Source organism: Dermacentor albipictus, chromosome 5 (genome assembly GCF_038994185.2).
Source record: "Dermacentor albipictus isolate Rhodes 1998 colony chromosome 5, USDA_Dalb.pri_finalv2, whole genome shotgun sequence".
In the NCBI taxonomy this organism is placed as follows: domain Eukaryota; kingdom Metazoa; phylum Arthropoda; class Arachnida; order Ixodida; family Ixodidae; genus Dermacentor; species Dermacentor albipictus.
Window position 1 is genome coordinate 111,966,490 of NC_091825.1, and position 26,197 is coordinate 111,992,686.

The following is a 26,197-nucleotide window of genomic DNA, read 5'->3' on the forward strand; positions in this document are numbered from 1 at the left end:
AAGCGCCGTCCCACGTGTGTCGCCTTGGGAAAGCAGGACAAGTCGTTCGGAGGTCACTCTCACTGGACATTGTTGGGAGATTGTTCTTGGTGTTGTTGGGAACAAAAGAAAAAAAAAGAGGGGTGGGTAGCAGTGTTGGAGAACACAGCCTTAAATCTTACTAGATGTTTATGGGACTGCTTTTGCGTCATTGTAATCGCTAGTAATTTGTTAAAGTTGCACACGTTCAAAGTTGCGCCAATCAAAAGCAGGCCCGCATTTCAAAGAGTTTCGTAAGGCGCTGTGGTTGCTTTGCCTGTTGTTTTGCTATTTCCTCATTCGGTGAGCCAATGACAGAACGCAATCGTGCAAGAAGTTTTTTGGATGCAGATGCGCCACACTTGGGCCACGTGCTCTCAGCACATCTTATTCCCATCCATGCAGGGGTCTTCAAATTTTAACGCCTGAAGCAATGTCTTGTAACGCGCCATCATCGGCGAACTCTCCTCTCGTGCACGAAGCCTTCGCTCCCTCACATGAAGCAGTCCTCCTACGCCCATCCGCGACCCGCCATGGTTGCTCAGTGGCTATGGTGTTGGGCTGCTGAGCACGAGGTCGCGGGATCGAATCCCGGCCATGGCGGCCGCATTTCGATGGGGGCGAAATGCGAAAACATCCGTGTACTTAGATTTAGGTGCACGTTAAAGAACCCCAGCTGGTCGAAATTTCCGGAGTCCTCCACTACGGCATGCCTCATAATTATAAAGTGGTTTTGGCACGTAAAACCCCATAATTTATATATTTTTTACGCCCATCCGCGCAGGAAACAACAACGGCGATCCCTACAGCGTTTTCTCTTCAGAAGCACGCAACGCCGAGACACAATTCCGCAAAACGAGCAGTCGTGCCACCCACACGCGAGCAGTACATACGTCGTGCCACATCTGCCAGCCTGAGGGATCTACTATAATGCCTCGCCTCCCCTCTCCCCTCCCCCCCCCCCGTTCCCCGCAATTCTCCTCGAGTATATGTCCAGCGTTTCAGCCCTGCAGCGGCACACGGTGGCGTTCACAACACGGTCAGACCAAAGGCAACGCATACCATGACGGGCTTTCGTAAGCGCGACGGGAAAAGGGATGCCTGCAGCCGCCTCTGGCCTAATTCTCCCTCTACAGCAGGCGGGGAACGGAGGAAGCGACGGGAGAGGAGGGTTTGAATGAGGCAAAGGGCGACGCCACGAGGGCGAGCGTTCGGTGTGCCACGTGTCGGTGCAGGCGCACGGGGTCCAAGCCCCGAGGCTTAAGTCCCCGGCGGAAACATGTGCGCAGTGCCAGCGGTGCCGCCGCCCATCGCGTCACGCGTTTAGCGCGGTGTGGGGAGAGCGCCCAGTCGCATCATGCAGCTCCCATCCGCGGCTCCCTCGGCCGTGCTCACACTTTCATTCCGTCTCTCGCTGGACCGTGCCAGGCTCGGAAAAACAAAAAGCGAAAGTGTTATGAAGCAATTGGATTTTTTTACTGAATGTCCTCAGTCTTACATAAGACGGCACCCAGCTGTCCGCCGTGTTACGGGGTCATCTATCTATCTATCTATCTATCTATCTATCTATCTATCTATCTATCTATCTATCTATCTATCTATCTATCTATCTATCTATCTATCTATCTATCTATCTATCTATCTATCTATCTATCTATCTATCTATCTATCTATCTATCTATCTATCTATCTATCTATCTATCTATCTATCTGCCCCCTATCTATCTATCTATCTATCTATCTATCTATCTATCTATCTATCTATCTATCTATCTATCTATCTATCTATCTATCTATCTATCTATCTAATCTCGTGACACTGTGAACTGACGAAAACGTGCAGTAGTATCGGCTGTTCAGTGTCATGCTGGCAGGCAAACTGGGTACGGCTGTACATGGACTGGTACCCCCTTAATTTCGAAGTTTACGGGGCACAGGACTCAGAAAGGAAAAAAAAAAAACTCGGTGCCCTTCCACTCCATGAAGAAGGATGACCAGCGAAGCTGCACCTCCGCCATGGTTCGTCCCGGCATTGCACTATCTTCGAGATCGGCCCACGTATGGGGACTTTTTTTTGCTTACGACACGAAAATTTTCTTGGACGCTGGAGGTATACAGTTTGGCTGCAAAAACGAAGAAAGAATGAAAACTGAGAAGCGGAAGAAACAAGATAAACGAAAACTTTGGAATTTTCTCGCGGCTAACGCACCTGCCTTCCAATTGAAAGCAGCAGTTGACACTTCCCCGTACCAGTAACACACTGCTAAGAGGAATTCCAGGCTGAGTGTACGAAACAACGAACAAATTTCCCTTTATTCGCGAAATACCGCGATTTCCAAGTTTTCTCAGCGAGCTGCAACCCAATTTTACGGCTGACCAACACGCCGCGCGTTGGGTCTTATGGCCGGGTCTGTCGTCGTCGCAGCGCATGCACTTGTCCTTGCCGTTTTTTTCCAGGGCCCGTTATTCGCAAATAAACGCCACGCGCTAGACGCGTTCCTAACCTTAGCCAACTCGTATTGTTGTGTACGTACGGCAAACAGCAATTTCGAGCGACAAAAAGCTTTGGGGAATAACTCGGCCCCAAGGTTCTAACGAACGATTGTGAATTCGTCTCCCGGGCTTCCAGGAGAGGCAGAGGGAGAGCGTGGCCGTGGCTCCACGCCAGCGAGCGAGCGAGGTCGCGCCGCAGCGGGCGAGCGGTCGGATCGCCGCGGCACTTCCTGTGAGCGCGCCTCCGTGCTTCCGCCCTCGCACAGGGTGGGGGGGGAGGGGAGGGGGAGGGGGGCGTCCCGCCGCAGGCCTCGACCGTCAGGCCGGGTAGGCGTGGGAGCCGGCGCGCGGCGCGGCGTGGCATTCTCCGGCCGTGTCCACGCTTCACCGAGCAAGCCCGCCGGCGCGAGCACACGCACGTCCTGGCGACCCCGGTGTGCAGCCATCCGTCGGAGTCCCCGAGCCCGTGGCGCGAGCGGCACGCAGCAGTCACTCCGGGGCCTCGCGAGCGCGCAAACACTCGGTTGCACGCGGGCGCACGGCGGTTGCTGCTTTGATTCGGAGAAAAAAAAAGAAAAAAAGTTGGAGCGAGTGTCAGCGGCAGTGCGAAGGGCGAAGCTCTGACTCTGGGTGAAATACTCATGGGACGTTGGGGCTGCAGCCGTGGGTTATCACCTGCCGGTTAGCGGTGAGAGATGCGAGACTCGGGCATCGCATACGAGTCGAAATGAAAATAGCGGGGTCGGACGACAGTTCATACAGGAACCGCATAGCGTTTTTTTTTTTTTTTTGAAACTCTGAAATCTGGAACTCCACGACAAAAAACTTCGTGGACTCCTCGTATGTCGCCCACGTTTGTGATGTAAGCGCGACGTCCACGTCTACACTTTCGATTTTAAGGTAGATTCGAAAGGCTATTGTTAATTGTCAAGCTTGCCATGTCTCTTCGCTTTCAAGGTTCATTATACGACTTCGCTCCCGCCCGTCCTCTGAGTGTGCATGCCGGAACCTGTGGGCCGGCTTCTCTTAAGTCGATAGATTATCAATTGACGGCGTGTGGACTTGTGGCTTTAGCATGTCAGCTACCATCTATAGACTGCCTCAGCCTTCTGCTCAGCGAGAGAAAGAGGGTGAAAAAAAAGAGAACGGAAGGCAGGAAGTTCAACGAGAACGACCTGTGTCTGAACTGTGCTGACCCACCGCACGCTCGATTTGCTATCCTACACATGGAGAAACGGCGAAGAAAGTAGTACAGCGGAAAGAAGTCAAGAGAAAAGAGATGATGCCGCTTCACCTTGCAGTGCACAAGGAAAAGTAAAGTCTATCGATTCCGACGTACCAAAAATAAAACAGACTTGTTAACGACCTTAGTGAATAGAATGTAAGTTTATATTAGCTAGAAAGGCAAGTGTATACAACAAGGCAGAGTGGCTTACAATAAACACATAGGCGGTTCGTATACACTCTCCCTAGCTTTTCGTCTTCGCTCGTCTCTCTCTCTCTCTCTCTGCAAGTTCATTTTTGTAAAAGCCTGGCTATAGGTGCTCTTCTCAGAGTTCGGACTCCTGTCTGCATAACGTATTAATTACCCTTTACGAAATACCGGAGACCTAGATGCAAGTAACATCTCCAATGGCGCTACACTGTGACGTTCAAATCAATCAAAGCGCATGAAACTGTTATTGCAACGATGGTATATGTGTTACTTAGCTAGCCACTGATGTAAACACGTCGGAAACAACACAATAATTAAATTAACGCAAACTCTGGAGTTTCACGTGCCATGAGCACGATCCGATTATGAGGCAAGCCATAGTGGCGAACTGTGGGTTAAATTTGACCACGTGTGGTTCTCATGTGCAGGTAAATATAAGTACGCGAGCGTGTTTTTTTTTTTTTTTGCATTTCGCCTCTATCGAAATGCGGCCGCCGCGGCTGGAGTCGAACCAGCGACCTGTAGCTCAGCAGCGCAACGCCATAAGCAATGCAATCATGTGCATTTGCAGCGACTCTTTTCTCCATCTTAAGATAATCATGAAACACAAAAAGCTTTTCTAGCCCGGTGTGGTTTAACAGATGGCCGCAAGATGTCGCTACCAACGCTCCGGCTGTCATTCACGTCTACTACATGTGTTCGGGCCGTTACTCCGCAAACTGGAATACCTTATAAGGCCTGCTCAAACTCTCTTTTTGATGCTGCAGCGAGCAAAAGGAATTTGATAACTCGCTGCAGCAAGTGGGTTTTCATGTTCGAAACTGATGGCGCCGCCAAGCGTCGACGTGTCTGCCGCTGCGCGGGCTCCGACCCCTCACTGGATGCGCAGTGTAGGCCGCGAGTTCGGGTGGGCTGCTTCAATGGGGCTCCAATTTGTAACCTTCCCTCCGTCCCTTCCTCCTTTTTCTTTCTTTCTGTCGCGGTTCCGCCCCTCAATCCTGGCGTCGGTGGCAGCTCGTCGCCTCACTTGTGCGGTCCGCGACAGAAAGGGATGAAGCGGAAGCCTCCAGTGCGGGCCGCACTCAAAGCGACCGCACTCGCCGGCTGCATCCTGATTGAATCTTCCTGTCCCAAACCTCGACCCTCCCCCTCCCCCCCCCCCACTTTCTACCCCTCATTTCTGCGCATTCAAGTTGTTTTCCGTGGAGAAGTTGAGTTATGTACGCTTCCCATGCGCTCTGCATGTATATCTGGGATTGCGCCATCTCCATTTCCATCCTGAAGTTGCAGGTTGCGAACTAGAGACATGGGCACAATCTTAAATGTTTTTGTTTATGGCCGTTGACTCGAGCCCAATGGCCGACAGTACGTGCTCCATGCACGTGCAAGTGTAGCCTACCTCAAAATTTTATCGGAAGCTCTCTGCGCTTTGTCAGGTTTATGAAACTACTCACGAGTTCAGCATTCCACCGGGAGGTTGCGTAAGCATGGCGAAGTGGTCGGCAGCGTCTACTAAAGTAAAGCAATGAAGGGGGTTAGTTGGTGGACGTTCATGATTATATTGCGCTTAGTGTTATACACTGATGATTTTAAGTGAAGGATAGGACGTCTACGTATGTAGCGCAACGAACGACCTCGTCCTGTCCTTTACTTAAATTCGTCAGTGTAACAATAAGCGCAATATAATCATGAATATCTACTAAAGCGAAAAACTTCTCGGCGAACCAGCTAATTGAGGTGCGTCAACTAGGAGAAGTGTCGCTATTTCGGGCAAATATTTGTGCCTCGTCCCTGCCATTTCTATAGGATGCTGATCGCGTGATGCTAAACTATGTCCCTTTCCACTTGTTGTTCATTGCTTAGTGATCGAAGGGGAACGTTTTGTTGCGTCATCTGGCCACGAAGAGCTGGGTCAACGGTGTTTTTTGGGCCACCTCATTGGCGGGACGTGACACCACCCGTTTTGCTGGTTATAGGGATCTACGGAAGAGAGACGGCATTTAAGCGGACATGCTGGGTGTTTCGAGTATGCTCTTACAACACGTAAGGCATTCCCATAATGACGTAGATGTACGCTTCGATGCAGTGATGTATTAACTGCTCAGACATGTAACCTGCTACCGTTATGGCCCCAGTATATATAATCATGTAAATATGCGTGCTTTAATGCCCCTTGTACAAATGTAAATAAAGCCATCAATGTAACTTCAACCTCCCGATCTCAACTCGTCATCAGCAAGCAACTGTCGGTATTGGAGACGGACGACAGCGTTGGTCCGCTAAGCTAATGTATAGCGTCGACTTGTAAACTTCCGCTATAGCGCAGGCCAGCTACCACGTTTTCAGGCGCTCTCGCGGCAAAAGCAAGCCACCCTTTGACGGGACGCTCGACTCCGAAAAACGAATTCCACCAGTAATCCTAACGCCGTCGTAAAGGCTTCATTTGCTTCGTAGTGCCATATCTTTCGAGAAGCAGAGCTCGGCCCTCTCTGAAACTAGCTCCTCACTAGCTTGGGGTGACCCGCCGTGCATGACGTATAAGTGGCTTTGGTGTTGCGCTGTGAAGCCCACAGGGGCGCGGGATAGAATACCGGCCGCGGCGGCTGCATTTCGATGAGGGTGAAATGCAAGGATGCCCGTGTGCCGTGCATTTGGGGCAGGCTGAAGAACGCCAGGTGGTCGGAAGTAATCCGGAGTCCCAATACTTAGAATCACATCGTAGTTTTGGCACATAAAACCCCAGAATTTGATCTTTGTGTGCTACGAGGCCTGCAGAAGGACCCGGCGGTAGTTCTGTGCTATTCGCGCGGTGAATCCGAAGCGTTTGGCAAGGACCGCAAATGGCAATCCCAGCGATAAATGAAACCATCCGCCCCATAGCTCTCATATTCTTATTACAAATGGAAGTATTGGATATAGGGTCTGGGACACATATGTTAAAAAAAAGGGGGCGGGGGGGGGATTGACGACGGCTGCGATGCGGGCTTGTTGGCTGACCTTGTCAAAAACCAGTTATGGCGAAAGAAAAAAAGAGAGGGGGGGGGGGGGGGGGTACACGATTATACACACCCTGAATACACAAGCACAACGCTAATTTTGAACAACAGTTGTGCTACTACAGTGAAACTGTTGTAGTAGCACAAAACTGTTGTAAAGAGCAACTCCACCTACGGGTACACAGCCGCCACTGTTAGCCATTATTGCGACTCGGGGTAGAAGACAAGAGACGGACTCTAGGAGCAGACGAAGAAGGGATGAAAAGTTTTATACAATATGTACATGTAGCAGGTGATAGCTTACAAGTAGCGGTGCCGAAGAGCGCACCAGATTGACTGGGCAGCTGGTGGCGACTCTCTGTTCTAACAATGGGCCGCCTCTGCCTTAAATCCCTTTGGGTGTCCCATCGTCGCCAGGACGAGGCAGGGCCGGTGCTGACGTCAACCGCGTCGCTTTCCTCTTTCGTCGAAGGAGTAGTCCAAGCTGCACAAACCGGTATCCGCGGCAAGGGGTCAGCAGTTCTGTGGAATTCTGAAGGCTGCCAGTGGATTTCCCGTGGTGCTGTGTGCCCCCGGACTCCTCAGTTCAACCTACGGAAAGGGTTCGGCAGTTTTCTAGAACTGTGGAGGTTGTCACCAAGGGCGACCACCTCAGAAGAACGAGGTGGGCAGGGGAAGCGCCCGTTGCCTCGATGTAGGCACGCAGGGTGGCACAACACCATAGAATTCGACAACGGTTATCCTTTCTCAGTTTGTGGCTGGCCCACGCTACTGAGCAGTTTTCGGGGCAGTTTCCCGCTTCTTACTTTCTTCGCACCATTGACAACACCCGTAAGGGCCAGATGACAGTCCTGACTCGAAAAAGAGAAATAAAGATATGATAGAAAACAACAACAAGAAAAAAAAACACATACAGCAAGCGAATGCATTGCTGGAGCCTCGCATCACAGCTCCCGATAACAAGAAACGGTCATCTTGATGATTTTCCGGAACCGCAGGTAAGCGCCGTTAACGCGAGGGGAAAATATATATAGTACACCCACACGTCGAAAACCGCCAGGTGCATGCATACCGTGTCACTGCTGTAGACATGCCGCGGCAACGTGAGACGGTGGCATACAATTCGTGACATTGAACGCTTCCCATGCTTTCTTTTTTTCATTCTCATCTTTCTTTATAAAAAAAGAAGGCGTTTAATGCTCTCCAATCATATTACGCGCCAAGCTCATTTATCTTTTCCGTGCCGCGAGGCTCCATTCTTTGGTCCATTTTTCATTTCTACGTGAATCATTCAAGGAAAGGAACACAATAAACCGAGCTTCACCCTGGGTATAGGACGCGTCTCATCTCTTTTGTTGCTTTCCTCACTCTTTTTCCTCACCACCTTCTTCTCCATCATCCCGGAGCATCATCCCGCGGGCGCTCAGCGCAGCGAAGATGGACAGGGCTGTGGAGGATCAAATTTGCGGTCTCTCGCTCCAACGTCCGTTCCGGGAGAAGCGTCATCTTCAGCTCTCTCCGGCATGCTTCGTTTCTATTTTTGTTCTATCCTTCATTTTTTTGACATTTTTATCGCTTATTCCTTTTTTCTAGCGCTCATAAAGTTTCTCGTTTCCTGGGAGGCAGCGCGCGGCAGACGGAAGAAAGAAAGGAACAAGGCAAAAGAAAAAGAAGAGATGGAGCGATATGGAGAAGACTCAAAAAAAAAGAGAGAGCCAGGAAACAAAAGGAGTTGGGAACCGAAGGGTGGGAAGGGAACGCCGAGAAGTGGATACGGAGGGGGAAGTGGGGCGGTATTGCATTGTGAGCCACGTTTCTACTACTCGTCGTATTTCCCTCGCCCCCCCCCCCTTCCCCTTCTCAACCCCTCCCCCCCCCACGCTCTTCCTGTCGATTGAGGCGCGCTTCGATCGATGCTGCGGCTCGTCCTCCCCATCCCTTGTCTCTTTCTCCCTATATTGCTTCCTTTTCTTCCCCACCTCGCAGTACCGTTATTTCCGGACTACAGTCCACTGATTGTGGACGTGCCGCGATGTTCCGCGTGATCTACGCTTTGTCCAGCAAACACACGCGGACGTTCCCTTTATTTTCCATTTCATTTGGTCGTATGCAGTGAAGCCTTGATGAAGGAGGTATTGGTGGGCTCGTTCATTTGCCATTGTTTTAGAAGCAGCGCACTGTACGAACACTGAATTACTGTAGCCTTGTAAATTTATGGAGAGGATATACGTTAGGCAAATGACACATGGCTGACTAGCAGGTGTACCGTGCAGTAACCATGAATCAATGAATGAAACCGTTGTTTACTAACACAGACGAACATGAACCTTGCAGGAATGCTCGTAAATCTTGAATGCTAATTGAGCGCATGGGGTTGGTTGTTTGTTTGTTTGTTTGTTTGTTTGTTTGTTTGTTTGTTTGTTTGTTTGTTTGTTTGTTTGTTTGTTTGTTTGTTTGTTTGTTTGTTCGTTCGTTCGTTCGTTCCACGCGCCGTGGTTGCTTAGTGGCTATGGCGTTGGGCCGCTAAGCACGAGGTCCCGGGATCGAATCCCGGCCATGGCGGCCGCATTTCGATGGGGGCGAAAACACTCGTGTGCCTAAATTTAGGCGCACGTTAAAGAAACCCAGGTGGTTCAAATTATCCCGGAGTCCACCCACCACGGCGTGCCTCATAATCAGATCGTGGCCTTGGCACGTAAAACGCCATATATTTTTTTCGTTCGTTTGTTCTTATATGTGTCTAAATCGGATTGCAGAACATCATTCTAAGCTCTCAGGCCCAATGAGATTCTGAATGTGTCGACATTTTCTAAGTTCACACCAACACTGCGTGCGATTGATGTTGCGCTAGTTACATGGGTGTGTCAATAGGGTCTGGGCAACGATTACTGTCTCGGGATTCAAGCATGTAATTCACGACGTATATGAAGCGAAAATAAAATGAAATACGGGAAATGCGTTTTGTAACGATTTATTCCACGTTCTACTCTTCCTGCCCTTTTAAGCAACGTCAGATGCCGCCACTTCGCCCATACCACGGGAGTCCACCCTTTGGCACGAACGGTTTGTAAGAAGGAAAGGTGAAAAGGATCGTTACAAAATACGGCCCTTGGGCCAGTGTTTTGTAACGTCATTTGAGCGGCCGCCGCTGTGTCGTACTGAGTGGCCGGTCTTGACTGTCGTCAGGACCGGCCACTGAGAGCCAGAGGCGATAAGGTAGGAAGAATGGGAAATAAAATGGCTTGTTACAAGATACCATCTTTCGTTGCCGAAAAACCAGCTCCTGAGACTACAGCAGCGCGTGCGAATGCCTCTGTTGATAGCGCTCGGCCGTCGTGTACCTACACCGCTGGATATTCCGTACGTTTCACGCAACATGCAGATATATAGGTTTGCGGTAGCCACGGACCACCCGCAAGAGCTTTGGTCTATACTTCCCTGGGTTGTGCTATAAACACACAGATAAGAAAGGGAGGCACGGATAACGCTCGTCCGTGTGTTTATTGGAGAAGTGTGAACCACTACCGGTATGAACCAGTACCAACCCGCCCAGCTTTACGTCCTTCCGCAATTTTGTTTCATCTATAACGGCTACGTGGAACATGATGCCTGCAATATGAGTGGCATATTTTCTACCTGCAAGTGACACACGCGGAATTATATCACACCGTGTGCGGGCTGTAGCACGTAAACTCTGTCTGTCCTTCCCCGGTATACACTCGCACAGGCTCGTCGGAACGGTGAGCGTTCGTTCGAGGAGGACGCAACGTTGGCAAGCCAGCGCGTTCCCCTGAAAGAGTGGCTTCCCCTCGCGGCGCCGTCGTCCGTTGAAGTGCGCGAAGGGAGAGCGCGCGGACGTTGGCGGGCGACGCAGCGTCCCGAGGCGGCGTTGTGCGGTGAAGCGCGCCGCCCTGGGGAGAAAGGGGATGGAAGGGAAGCGGAGGGGGTCATCCTCGCCTTCTCCCGCTGTTCGTGCTGCTGCTTCCGCTGCTGCTGCCGTCACACTGCTCTTCCTATATACCATCCGCCCTTGCCATCCTTTCGGCTCCTTGAGCCCTCCCCGCAGTTTGTCTCGTGCTTGTCCTTTCTCTCGTCCTCTCCGCTCTCGGATTCGCAGACGTGTCTACTCTTTTTGACAGGAAAGCGAGAAAGCAGAAAGTTCTTTTTTTTTTTTGCTCAGCGACTCCTCTTCGTCCCGTCTCCGTTTGTCGTCCTCCTGCCACGGTCGACGTTGTTTGTTCGGTTTCCTTCTCTGTCCATTCTTTACTTTTTTTATGTTTCGATCCTTTGACGCTATCTCCCAAAGTTCTTTTTTTTTTTGCTCATTAATTCTTACGTTTGAAAGCAGAGCTTGCAGTACCAACGACGTTGATTGCTCATGGACGGGGAACCCGTCGGTCACAATTAGGACGTCAAACTTTCCCGCAGAACCCGTGCTACCGCTGTGCCGAAATAACCATCTCGTTACTATTTTATTTTAACCCGAGACAGCTGGGGAACGCTTGCGGCTCCAGAAGACATACGGCTCGGTATAATTCTTCCTGGGTATAAGCCTCCTGACAAATTAACTAAGTTAATTCTGATGTTTTACGTGCTAGGACGACGATCTCATTATGAGGCGCACCAAAAGTGGGGCACCCCTCATTACTTGTGACCACCAGGTGTTCTTTGCCGTGCACCTAAATCTAAGTACTCAAGCGTTTATTTTCTTTTTTGCATTTCCCCCCTCCCCTCCTCGAAATGCGGCCACCGTGGCGAGCTCAAATCCATTCAGCGGTGCAATCCCATAGCTGCGAAGTTACTGCGGTAGTTAAATATGTCCAACCGCGCTGATGCTGAACTGAAAGTCAGGTACAGTAAAGTGGAAAGTTTGGCTAGTTGGTGAGTGATCATCATACCTTGCTGGTGAAGCAGCGCACTGACACGGATACAGTGAAGACAAACAGGAAAAGACGACACTCGTGTTTTCCTCTCGTCTTTTCCTGTTTGTCTTCACTGTATCCGTGTCAGTGCGCTCCTTCACCAGCAAGGTATGATGAAAGTCAGGTAGTTGCCAAGGGCGCGCCTGCATTTGAGTGGCTGGACATGCTTCGGGAACCGCAGACGTGACACACAAAGTAATACAACGGTCGGTTCTTTCCTTTTCCCCCACAACGGGCTTCTGCGACAGCTGTCTTAGCATTTCTAGCATCACTGAAAATCAAATATGCGAAACAAAATTTAACATTTTCCTGACCGTACTTCGCATAGTGGCGGCAGATATAAGAATTTTCGCGATTATTACAAGTACCATGATGTCCCCCCCCCCCCCCGCAAAAGAAAAGAAAGAAATCGTAGGTGATGAACTTTCAACTAAATGATTTAACGGGAACGTTGTCAATAGCATGTTTGACTAATAACCGAGTACAAGTATAATCTCTCACTGTGGGGCCTATATAGCCCCAGTTCCAAGAAATACAAACTCGGAATTCTGCAGTAAGAGGCATTGTTGTTTCCGTCTAGAAGTCGTTACGTCCTGCATTTTTTTCACCCGGTGCCGAAATGTGGGCTTGTGTTGCTCAAGAAACTGCTGCGCATCCGCGAATGTTTCGGAGGAGACGCGTATAGAACAGAGCTTCAGTTGCGAAATGGTAATTAACGAACATCGGCCGTTGAATCTTACCCTCCCGAGACAGTTTATTTCGCCAGCGCACATTTTCAAAGGCGTGCGCACGCGTGATGATGCATGAAAACGCATACAGAATGACAATGAAAGCACCTGATACAGAGAAGCGATTAGAATTACGAAAGGAGCGGCTCAAGATTCTCGAACTGTCGTCGGAATTTTTTCGTAGCGGTGTATATGTGCTGAGCGTTCGCATAGTGACCGAGAGAGAACTGCAAGGATCTCGGCGTAACAAGCATGTCGTAATTAGGACGGCATTACTTCCAGTGAATTATTTGGTCCACTACCTCTGCACATCATCTACAACGAGCTGCGCCTTCTTTCGCCGTAATTAATGAGCGACGCAGCGCATTTATTTAGTTCATACTTTTAACGTACATTCGTGAACTGTGATTCGGATTTAATCAGCAGACGGCTAGTCATGGACCAGTACTCGTATAGTCGTATAATAATAATAATAATAATAATAATAATAATAATAATAATAATAATAATAATAATAATAATAATAATAATAATAATAATAATAATAATAATAATAATAATAATAATAATAATAATTGTAATAATAATTATAATAATAATAAAGTTTGTGTGAAATCACTGCGCCGTTTGTATGTAACTATACCTCTAAATATTCATTATTAAATATTAATCTTCGTTTTTGGGTGAGAGTAAAAAAAAGGTTATTCACAAAAAGGCAGAGTGTTCGACCTTCGCTACAGCTTGCTCTTGCCTGCTACTTAACAATGCGGAAATGGGACGGGGAGGAGAAGGGCTGACAAATTATAACGATTATTATTATTATTATTTTGGCAGTAGGTGTGATGACAAGTGCGCAACGCTGTGACATCTCTAAAGCCGTGCGTCTATAGCCCAGTGGCTTGTGTAAAAGCTATAGCGGTATTTGTAATCAAGGCAGCGCTGCCATGAATTAAGCCAAGGACCCAAAAGAAACTCGTATCACAGCGGCCACTTATATCGACGCTTGCGATTGATGTTTCTGTCGTTCTTGCGCGTACGCGGGACAAACGCTAAATATGTGATCAGGCCTCTCTGGCAACTGACAGTGTCCACAATTTGGGCTAGTGTCACTGCAACCTATCAGGTGTCTGCAGCACGTGCTGGGTGAGACACCAAGGCCAATCCGGCACACCATGCTTGTCTGCCTTCGTTTGAGTTTGTGAGGCATCCGGGGGAGGGGGGGGGGGGGAGGGATTTCATTTTTGGGTCCCACTTATGCACTGCTGTGGCCAAACACAACACAGCTTTTGTCTCCCTAACGTGCAGGGAACTGTCGCGGAAGTGAAGTGAAGGCCACTGTGTCTAACGTGCACAATACACAATCCACGCGCGTCATTACACTATTGTTAAGACGCTTCTACGTACACGCACTTGTCCTTTGTCCCACAAACTGTCTCGGCCGCAGACGAAGAAGGATGAACGAAGGGTTAACAAAGACGCTGATTTCACCGCACACAAGCTATAGTTAGTCATGAGCGTCTCTGTTTCCGTTGTCTCATGCTTTTGAAAAACGACTGTGCCTTTATAAACGGTGGCGATATCGTTCGAAGACTGTAAAAAGACGCGACATGTAGACGTTCTTGTGTCTCTTAAAGAAGAAAAGAAAACAGAAGAAGAAAGAAACCTTGCACGCCTGACCTATTGGACGCACTGACGGCCTTGGACTGTTCAACTCAATTTATGTTAGTTTATTTTCTATCGCGCAGCATGATATCCTGGCTCTTGCACAGCTTGCCAATGTGCAGGAAACCATCAACAACTCGTGCAGAATCAGTCTACACTAGAACAGCGTGATACAATCAAAGCATGACGTCTAGTGCAAGATGTCCGCATGAAATGTTTTTATTTATTTATTTATTTATTTATTTATTTATTTATTTATTTATTTATTTATTTATTTACGAGGTATACTTGAATACATGAAAGTGTACCGACAATTCTGAGCTCGGTCGCAGAAAGACTCGAAACAGGGTGCGCTTTGACTTCTTCCGCAAAGTGTGCCCAAAAATAAAGATGCGTGAATAAATTATGGAAGGCAGCGAGACGGCAAGCTTTGTACGCTTTTCAATTCAGTTCAGTTTAATTCAATTTATTTCGCCATCACGTCAATATACATGATAGCCGAGGAGCTCCCGGTAAACGCTATCTCTCGATAGTCATGGACACCTATGACGCAGCCGCCTGAAATCAGGCAAAATATAAATAAAATGAACATTCACATGCTGTGGCGCTGCTTGGCGTTGGCCGGTGATGGTTCTCGAGGTGAACAGTGGTGGCAGCGAATGCTGCACAGTGAAGTGCTGGCGGACCAACTCAGGGCTGTCCAGAGGGCCCGTGTGATAGCAGAGGGGCTCGGCCTCTCTGTACCGACGTGGGAGCGGCCCGCATCAGTCCCAGACTGATCCCTCAGGACCTAAATAAAGTTCTTCATACCATACCATACAGAGAGTTACACATTCACACAGCAACGATACAAAGCTCAGCATGATATAAGCAGAAATGCATGATTAGTAAGCAAAATTAAATTGAGGTAGAGTCCGTGATGTGTTTCGCGGAAAAAGAAAAAGAAAGAAACGAAAAGATGACGTAAATATACACACCAGTGGCAAGAAATGATGGAATAATAGTACCCACATATGTCGCTTAACACTGTAATTGAAAAGCAATTAAACATTTAGCCAGTAATCGCAAACATCTCGGTAAGTAAAATATTCGCCAATTCTTTTGTAAGTCTTTGTCTAGATTCTTTTAGTTTCAATAACAATGTTGTTTGTGCACAAATTGTTCAGAAGCCGTGGTAAATTATTTTCTAGTAAGTGCCTTCCATATTGTTCTTTGTGTGTTAGAAGTAACCATTTATCAGTTTGTCGAGTTGCGTATAGGCCTGTTCACGTGTTGATGAGTTAGAATGTTGTCAAAATAAAGATGCGTATTTTTTTTTTCGCGCTTCGAGGCAATGGATAGGTGATCATCATACAATTTTAGAACGGGAAGTACTTTATATTTTAGAAAACGCTCTTTGGTATGATGCAAGCTAGGAACATTTGCGACAAGTCTAAGAAAATTATTTTGCAAAATAAGTAACTTTGCTAAGTTTTCCTCTGACGCGTTTCCCCAAATTTGATGGCAATAGATAAGTAAAGGCTGAAAAAGTGAGTTGCACAATTACATCATGGTGCTACAGGGAAGGGTATACTGACCGCGGGAAAGGACACCAATGATTTCAGATAGTAGTTTGGTGGGGACGTGAATGACGCGATCATTCCAGTCGTTAATATCGACATCCAGACTCCTAAACGTAGGAACAATATCTGATGAAGTAAAAAGCTGAAATAGATTTCTTTGTCCAGTCGAATGGTTTCATCTCTTGCTCTGAGCATAACAACTTTCGTTTTTGCAACATTTACACGCAAACCATCGTTTCTCAGTCCATTCGTATATTTCTTTAAGTGCGGGATTCGCAGTGCCCACTATGGCGTCTAAATCATTTCCGGCGAAAGAATATGCTCGCGTCATCGGCGTAGATTATGAATTTTGCAGGCGATGTGCGTATTATGTCATTAATAAAAATATTGCTCAAATTAAGATTCCTGCCCCCTCCCCCCTTGTCATGCAGAACTCGCGTAGGAGCATCGTCACGAACACCTCCTTCGCCGGCCCTCCCGCTTACCTACCGTACTTCGCCAGTCTACCCTCAAGGTAGATATTTTGCTTATTTATTTGAAATACGTTACAGGGTCCCGTGAGGGACATAGGGCGCGGGGGTTATCACATAAGACTTCCCACACAAGAGAGCGAGTGAGCGAGAGAGATATATAGAGAGAAGGAGAGAGATAAACAGAAGAAAGGAAAGGCAAGGTTAACCAGACGCACGTCCAGTTTGCTACCCTGCACTGTGGTAAAGGAATATAGGGATGCAAAGAGACAGAGAGAGATAGCGCAGTTTCGCGCACACTTGAAGGTGCGCACCCAGCCTATAAACGGCTGTCGGTGTACAATATAACTAAGGCGCAGACACTACATGAGTAATAGACGTGATTCGTAAGAGAGAGATATATATATATAGGAAGGCAGGAATGGTAACCAGTCAAGGGTCTCGTTAGCTACGCTACGCTGGGGGTTGGGAGAAGGGGAAGGGAGAGAAGGGGAAGGGAGAGAAGGGGAAAGAAGGTGTAGATACGTGTGCGGACAGTACTCGAGTTAATGCCGCTGGCGCAGCAAACCAGACGTTCTGAGAAAGCACAAAAGTGCCTTCACTGCCTTCTGAGCCCATGATCGGTGGGGACGGTGCTCTAGTACTGCCTGTTCGCTCAGAGAGCGATCATCTAATATCCTCAATGTGTTGGACAAAGATTGTCTTTGTGCTTCAAATTGAGGACGTAGTTCGTAAAAGTTCGTATATCCTAATGTTACGTATATAAGAAATAACAATAATGGTTACTAATGGATGGACCAGCTAGTACGCGTTGCCTGTAGGGCCCGCGCGAGCTTTTAGAAGAGCTGCGGGCCGGTTCGTCTATATATACTATAAGCCACGGGCTCGTGTCCCCGGCCGGCCGAAACATCGAGCCGAGGACAGCCGCGGCTCGAATCGCCAGCGGCGACCCCGTCGACGACGTCGTGCTCGCTTTCCCCTCCGGCGCGCCCACATCGGGGGATTACGTCTTCGTTAACGCTTAATTGAATTCATTAAAGCGGCAGCCACCGTTCCGCGGATTAGGAGCTTACCGCCGCTATAAGGAAGGGGGGGGGGAGGGGGGGGCGATACGTCCGACGCGGTCGTTCGCCCCCACCTGACCAGCCATATAAGACTGGCTGATACATCAATACACCGCTTGAGAAATTGCATGGGTATACGCGCTTTCAGAGCTGCTCATAGAAGCACGCGGGGGAAGAAGTGAGGGTAGCAGAGAGATTAGGATGTGTTCTCTCGATCCTCTACTGTAAGCGCGGCGGGAGGCGTAGATAGCGCGCATGCGCAAGTGGCAAAGCCGGACGAATATAGCATGCAAGGCCGACCAAGCACAAGTGGCGACATATCCTTCTAAAACGCACATGTGTGTGTGTGTAAACAGGTGCTTTGCGTATTCGATAATTCGGTTGTTTACGTCCCTACCCGCCAAATGAGTTTGAATGAGAATGTATACGCTTCGGTTACTATGTTTTACTTAAAAGAGGAATCCGGCAGTTGTACACAGGCGTTGCCTGAGTCAGCTCGAATGGCTACGGGTGAAGGGGGCTTGTGGTGGTGGTGCTAATCAGGGTCGCATTTAACGTGGGCGGTGAGACGCCGCTATTCCGAAATAATCGATATATAACGATCGAAGGGATGGGCTTGACGAACGATGGCTTCGCGATGGTCTGTATAGAAATTTCGAGACCGCTGTTATCTGAAGCCGCGCAGTTTTTAGATTTCAATTTCCCTCCTACTGCGGTATATCATTATTTAATACAATCCCGAATTTCGCGGTTTCGTGAATCAAGGAGTTAAAGATTACGTTTTAGGCTCTTTCGACTTTACAAAGATCAACGAGAACTGGAAAATCGCCTTGCTCTAACTTCAATTCAGAAGTGAGCGCAGAAGATTAGTAATTATCGCAAGGGTTACCTCGACAAGACTGTAGTCGCGTTAGCCCCACCTATTTAGGGTGGGGGAGGGGGGAGGGGAGGGTTGCGCATTTAAACGAGCGACCTTACATGTGACGCATCCCATGCTAGGTTGCCGTGCTGCTCTTATCGCAGCCCTCTTATCACCGTGACCTGTTATCAGAAGGGAGCGTACTGTCAGTTTTGTGCACCTATGAATTAGAGGCCATCTTGATGCATTTACCTCGGTTTACACACACATAGACGCATTTACACACACACACACACACACACACACACATATATATATATATATATATATATATATATATATATATATATATATATATATATATATATATATATATATATATATATATATAAATTTTTGAGGCAACGTGTTTAACCACAACGACAACGTCCTTGGGTCACATGACTCTTTTTGGAAGAGCACCCATCAACAGTCAACCGTATAAATCATTCATGCTGGTGTCGTTGCTGCCAAAACTTTTACGCCAACAAGCAAGTTACAACGCACACGCTCATGGTTGTAGAGGTGTCTCTCTGTAGGCACTTGCCTGGCTGAGCGTGCCTCGCTGAGCGGGATTGGCTGGCTAGGTGGAAGTGCCTGAAGGCAGCCTGCATCATACGATGTTTACACCAACGCAGCTGTCGTCATTCTTACGTCACGGGAGACGAGACGTCAGACACTGTCCGCCCTAGGATGGACAGCGCAAACCTTCTGTTCGAGCGCGCTCGGGTCTGGAGTGCACCCACCAATATTAGAACGCGTACTTTTGGAAAGTATAAACAACACTCCACCGAACTGTTTAACGCCCGTGACCAAAGAGAACCTTCAGCTGTTGAGGAAAACGTGCAATGCGAATTTAGTTGAGATTTACAAGCTGGAAAGTATGCCGAAGTTGCCCTTCAATGAAACTTGACGAATCTGAAACGAGAAGCATTATGAGAAATTCTTGCTGCCTTGGAAATAGTGATGCTTAACAAGCACGCTTAATAAGCATCACTAGACCACATGCCTTTTATCCTTTATACCTTGAGCTATGCAAAATGTGATATACTTGATTTTATTTTCCTTTTTATTTAATTGCAACGACTGTTCCGCATTCGGTAGCGAAGAGCTGAATAGCTCTGCCTATCTTCTTCCCTAATTTGTTAATTTGCTGAGAAGCCTGGAACACACCGTACTCGTTGTCATTATTCCCCATCATCCCCATCAATCTTCCCCGTCAGTTATATCAATTAAAATCAGCCAATGAACGTATACTGAAAGCAGTTCAGTCTTTAAGTTCTTTCTGTAACAAGGCAACTCTCAAAGACAATATTCCCGAGTCCCGTCACTGGTGAGACAGTTTATATTTGCATAGAAATGCAAATGCGCCGTGGCAAACACATAGTTATGCTTTGCCGTTCGTACACTTCCGTGCCCTCTTGCCGACTTCTAGTATCTCTTCTGCAAAATTCGTGTGCTTCCCGTCAGATTAGCAGGCAGCCCTGGCGCCCACACTGCAGCTCCGTATGTCTTCATTCCCGATGAAAACTTCTCCCCGTTTCACGCGTCCACGGTTCGACAGGATAACAGAAGAACCATGCCCAAAACTCGGAACGCGCCTTTAGCCGACAGAGCGCGACAGCTAGGGGAACGCTCTATTTGATATGGGCTCCTCTAAGTGTCTGGCTATTCTTTCGTTTTCCATCGTTCTCTTCCGCTCCTCCTTTCTCATTTGCTGGCAGTCGGTGCATAAGTACACAAAGACGCGTCTTGGTACACGGCGCTTCGTGTCCCTCTCTGTCGTTCCTTTTTCTCCCTCTTGTGTCCCGTGCGTCCCGGACACTTCTTCCCGTACGTGGAACTCGAAATAACGCCCCTGCCTGGCACAGCTACTCTAAGCAAGGGTTAAAGGATGGGGGAACGAAGGGATGGGCGATGCCTGTACATGAGGAAGCAGTGCGGGTACCGTGAGAGAGAGAGAGGGGGATGACAGGGAGGTAGAGGAGGTGGTTGGAGCGCAGGACCGTGCCGTGCGTCGGACGAGGCGCATGCGCTCAGGTAGACGCGTGGACAAATATTTACTCAAGAGCGGCGCCTCTGTTTACACAATAAATCGATGTGTTATCATTAGCGGAGCAGGAATTCCTCCCCCCCCACCTCCCCGCGCCCTGTCCCTTCGCCGATCCCGTTTCCCAGCGCTCTTCTTCGTTTCCCCACTTCCTCCTTTCCCTCTGTCCACACCGAAGACGACGTCGACAACGACGCGAGCGGCGAGGCGCCAACGCGAAGGGCGGAAATTCGGGAAAGAGGGAGCAGCGCGGCCGGTGAGGGCTGCGCGGGAAGAGGGGGAGAGAGTTGTCGAGAACGTGCTCCCGCGCTTTCAGAAAAGCTTGTCCCAATGCCGTGTTATTTCTATTCGTTCCTTCTTATTTGCGTTTTCTATCTTTCGTTCCTTCGCAACGTTCCCTAGGCTAAAACGATCGGGAACCGCTTTCGGGAGTTCGCAGCAGCGGAATCGCATACATTCGCCGGGTCCCGATTTGGAGTGCGTCACGCCGAGTACACTCGAGAGAGAGAGAGAGAAAACAAGGGTAGGAAAGGCAGGGAGGTCAACCAGAACAGCATCCGGTTTGCTACCCTACACTGGGGGAGGGGAAAGGGGAATAGAAAGCGGAAGAAAGGGAGAGAGTAAACACTGAGTTCGTGTGGGAGGGACACCAAAAACAAGGACACTATAGACGGTCTGTTAAGCCCGTGCACTTCAAGTACTGCACTAGTGCACGAATCGCTTTTCGAGCCAGCGAAGGGTGTGGCCACGGTCCGAGTATCTTTGACTCGGTGAAAGGTCTCGAGTCCAGTCTGTGTAAAGTTGCCCGCAGAGAGAGGCGTTGGACATCGTAGCGAGGGCAGGTACACAATAGGTGCTCGATGGTCTCGTCGCACCCACAGGAGTCGCACATCGGGCTCTCGGCCATTCCCATACGGTAGGAATATGCGTTCGTAAACGCCACTCCCAGCCACAAGCGACACAACAAGGTTGCTTCGCCGCGGGAAAGGCTAGATGGCGGTTGTAGCCGTAGCGTGGGGTCCAGTTTACGTAATCTGCAATTGAAGCCACTTGAAATCCAGAGGTCTTGGGACTTCTTGCGCGCAAGTCGGCGAAGTTCTCTGGCAGCGTCCGACCTCGCCAAAGGTGTTGGACGCGTCTTGGTACACTCGAATACGGCGTCTGTGATACGGTGGTGCCATCTTTGGCATCACTAGCACGAGCACTAGCTGTAGCCAAAGTATAAAAAAACAAAGGTGTTTGCAACTTCTAAAAAAAGAAAACGCGACTTGGAAAATACGAATCCGGTGCTTCAGAGATCCCCTTCCTGCGCCGCAGTTGAACTCAGCTGAGCTCGCATCTTCCCCCAGCCCGCAAGTGTATCGCGCTGACGCCTAGTGAAGTGGAGTAAGGGTCCTCTGCTCTCAGCAGAATTGATTCTCTTCTTAGGTTAGATAAAGAAATACAAGATAATAGAAGAACACAGAAAGAATATCTTTGCTGGGATGCGAGTTTTTCCTCATCCTTTATTTATTTATTTATCCGTGTATCTATTTATTTATTTATATTTGTTTAGGTTTTTCCTATCACAGTTCCCTCGCGAGCGGAATGCACATTATATAAGAAAAAATATCATGAACTCTTCCACTATATGAAGGTGAATGACCAACGAAGATGTTTAGTATACGACACAGAGGTGAGTGAGTGAGTGAGTGAATAAACTTTTATTTGGTCCAGCAAAACGCGATAATACGCGGTGACATCAAGCCAAATCAAGTTTATTCATTACAAACAAACGGTCACATTTTTGTTTTACAGACGAGGGAATTTTTAATTTTTACAGACATAGAATTTTTAACAACTGGTATGGACTGATTTACCGTGATTTTTATGTACATTCGCGTGAATGACGGGACCGCCACTCCGACGAGCCGGAGGAAACTAGACGCGCCTGACGATAAGACGGGACCGCCACCACGGGAGAGTGAAAGGAAAGTGGAAGGAAAGGAAAGGAGATACGCAAGCGCTTGGAACGCCGACAAAGAAAGGACAGTGGAACGCAGACAGTGCCGACGCGGGTCTGTTCTTATCAGCTAAATATCTGATGCGGGTTGTATTTGGAACCCAGATATCAAGCTTATTTTTGAAACTTTGGGGAGTGCTTGAAGCCGGCATCATTTTCGCCGCGGGTCGGCCCGGTAATGCGATCTCTTCGGGATCGACCCACGGTTTTTGGTTTACGGACATCGATCCGCTGGAAGCTAGCCATATACAGCTTCGCTGTAAAAGTGCATATAGAAATGTTTGACACAAAAGCTTTATTGTTCATCTGCATTCTAAGTTTTCTCAGGAGAACCTTAGAACCAGGAACAAGAGGTGCAAGACCAGTATTAAAGTGGACCCCTAGACTTATAACCAAGTTTCTTGGGAACTTATCTCGCCAAAGGACAAGCATCGGGTTCTGAACACACTGTTTTCACTCCAGAGTGACACTGCAGTGGCAAGTTATACAGCTGACGTCATGCACTCGATAGCACGGTTATAACGCGAACGCGCCGGTGCCCTGTGCCGCTTTGTGCCTCCCAACTTCAACGCGTCGCGAGCCCTATAGACTCCACCACAGTCTCGGCGTTCAAAGTACGTAGCCTCGATACAGTTTTCACTTCACCGTCTCGGTATTACACAAGACGCAATAAGTGTCCAGCCATAAGCCTTCCGGGACATGAGGTATAGATTCGGTGGCTTAAGGGCTATCAACCCGCCAAGTGGCGCCGGCGTCCCGCTTCAAGAATGAGCGTGCTGTCGCATTCACTGTCAGGACCCGTGGCCCGAGTGCCTGAAGTTCATATATAGGAAGGGCTGGCGGAACGCCGAGCGCCGTGGTGTCGGAAACACTCTATCCGCATGCGTCAAGCTAATGAACTCTCAGGACGGGTTAGTCTAGGGATGGACGGGGCGCGGTGGCCATGATAGAAGATCGCACGCTAGAAAACTTCCACGGTCATCGTCTGCAGCTGCTGAGTATAGTGTGTTCTGATGTAGCGGCAGTTGAATCGGAATTAATTTCCTAACGGTGTTCGTAAATGTATAAGCTTGAAGTTCGCCTCTCCCCTGCCTGCAAGGTCGCAAGTCGGCCTTAATTTATTTCTATATATATATATCTGTTCCTCATAATTTTACCCGTTCGCAGCCAAAGAGACACTTTGTAATGTCGTGCATTATTCATCGCTCTATACAATGGTCGTCTTTCTTCTTCTTTTTCTTTTTTTTTCAGTCATGGGACAGGTAGCTACTGTTTTGGCAATGCGCACTATGACTGGACGTTGGCTATAGTTGTCGACACATCGCGTTCTGAATACGCATATAGTATATTTCTGCAGTAGTTGCTTTTGTCTTAATGTCTTTGGCGAGCCGTTTCAAGGTATCGCGCATAGTTAAATTGCACTTATATGAACTGATCGCTGAGACTGAGCTCGTGCCAATTGCAATGAAAGCACGTGCCTTCTGCGTTGACGATGCGCCGGCGCGCAATGCTCAGCGCGCGGAGCCACGGAAGCACAAGGAATGGGAAACCCATACACATTGAAAGGGCGGAGTACCGGCGAACGGGGTACTTTTGGGAGGAAACGCGCACATTTCCAGGAAGAAAAAAGAAATTGTCTCCGGGGCAACAGCTGCCCACGTGCGGCTTTCTTTCTTTTTTTTGTTCTTTTTGTACCAAGCACGGCGAAGAGCCGAGCGCAGAACGCACGAGGGCGCGGTATAGCGGGGGTTCGAGGCTCTGAAGCCCGAGGCTTTCTCCTCCCTCGGCGTCGTCGGGTTTCCTCTCGCGTACATTGTTTCGACCCTGCGTCCGGGATGCGTCTATTTTAGCGCCAGCCCCCGCGAGCCTGGTTCGTCGGCCTCCAACGTGGAACTCGTGCGTGCGCTATAGCGTGCGTGCGTGGGTTGTGCGTGTTCTGTTTCCATGTGTGTGTACGCGCGTATTTGTACGCTTACGCGGGTCTGTGCGCACGGGTGATTACATTCTTGCGCACTTAAATGTAGTGCGTGTGTGCGTGCGTGTGTGCGCGATGTATTGTATGCACTCGCATCACCCCTACGAGAGGCCGTAGTGGTGTATATAGGTGCTCTGGGTGGCATGATGCACGCGTCAGGCTTGATCTCAAGCTCGCGCGATGTCCCACGTACGTCACCCGGCTGGGAAGGCGTGGTGCCATTCCGTTCTCCTCCTTCAGTTCTCCTTTGATTTTCGCGGGACCTGCTTGTTCACCGGAATTTGTTGCTGGTATCAGTGATATGCCACCGCGGGCCGAGAGAAACCCCGACATGAGCATAGAAACCTAGAATCGTTGTTGGCCTCCAACAATTGTTCCTCTTTGCACCTTACCAAAGTGCGTAGTGGAAGAGTGTGTTTATGATCTGAGAGAGAGAGAGAGAGAGAGAGAGCTTGGCGCACTGCACGATGCATTGACAGACGGAGGGATAGGTGCAGGGAAGGGTTACATAGATGAAAGGCGAGAAAAAAGAAAGAAAGAAAAAAAAAGCAGGAGTTACTACAAGCGGTCACACAGACCGGTGGACCGCAAGAAAACGCAGTAATGCTCACGATGAGTCCTGTTGATGTTGCGGAATCGTGTCTTCCGACAGACGCCGGTCTTCCGACAGGTTTAACAGAGCAAAAGAGTCACGCTGTCCGCAGACTGCAATTGTACACCGCGGGCCCCTGACACAGAATATGACGGATATAATCGTTTCCTTGTCACCACCCTATAGTGTGGGGTACTTTCGTACTTTCGGCGCGGTGTTGTACTGGTGTCTCGTTTCTTATACGGCCGCCTATACCACGTAGTCCCTTGCCTCTGTTTATGTGCTTTTAAGGACCATTGCTGTGCCAGTTAGGATTGTTTGGTTTGTTGGTACTCAAGTCACCTCGCTCAAACCACCAATGGCGATATGCCACCAATTCGGCTGTAGCAGGAAAAAAGAACAAACGAACTAAAAAGGAATTTTGTGAACTAAATAGAATTCGTTAAAGAAATATGATTGTGTACATTAATGCATAATCATAGTAAAACAGCTTAATACACTAAACTGTGATATTATAACTATTAAGGATTAATTAAAGAAGAGATGCTACGAATACCGTTAGTCAATTATGGTAAGAGCGAGCAAGAAAATTTGAAAATTAGTGTGGCAGTCTCTTTGTTTTGCTTATAACGTTAAATATGGCCTCACACACGCTTGTCGGTACACCAAGCTTGTACCGACATCCCTAGGGAGAGAGTATCACGGGAAGCGCAAGGCCCCGCGCAAATTGGCAAAGGGGACCCACCAAAATTAATTGCCATTTAACTATGTATCTGCGGCTCCAAGACGTGAATGTTCTATAACTTTATGTTTACTGCAATAACAACGACGAGGGGAATGAGCCTAATCGTGCAGATACCTGTGGGAATAAAGAGTAAGCAGTCGTATCGGGCAAACGACCGTCTGGTAAATGAAACTTCAAAATTTTTTAAGGCCTGTATTACATTCCGAAGCATGCAACGCTTTGAACTGCTGTTGAGGCTAATCTGCCGTTTCTCAAGTCGGTGAGCATTGCAGTGAAGTATGTACCAGCCAAAGGAATGCCACCCACTTTGTGTTCGCGAGCTGGGTGACAGCAGGTGAGCTTCACCACGATGCACCTAGGACGCAAGCAATAGGTCGCCCGGCCTCGCCCGATTGTAAAAAACACGTACCTTTCGATTTGAGACTGGGTGACTAGAGAAAGAATTACTTCGAATGGTCCGATTGATAGGTCATTTATTCAGGGTGTCCTAGCTAACGTTAGCCAAGCTCTTAAAGAATAAAATATAGAATATACGAGGACGCAACCAATGGTATTCTGTCAGCAGTGACGTACCGCGCCAGGATG

General features: G+C 48.6%; 1 long non-coding RNA gene and 1 pseudogene across 1 annotated transcript in view; both read left to right on the plus strand.

The window, feature by feature from the left end:
- LOC135897038 (uncharacterized) overlaps positions 1 to 26,197 on the plus strand; it is a 398,744-nt gene that overhangs the window by 293,822 nt on the left and 78,725 nt on the right. Inside the window, exon 2 of the long non-coding RNA XR_011514583.1 lies at positions 16,248 to 16,330. This is a non-coding gene — a long non-coding RNA (uncharacterized lncRNA). The remainder of the gene's footprint in view (positions 1 to 16,247; positions 16,331 to 26,197) is intronic.
- On the plus strand, positions 22,341 to 22,509 carry LOC135897050 (U2 spliceosomal RNA; annotated as a pseudogene).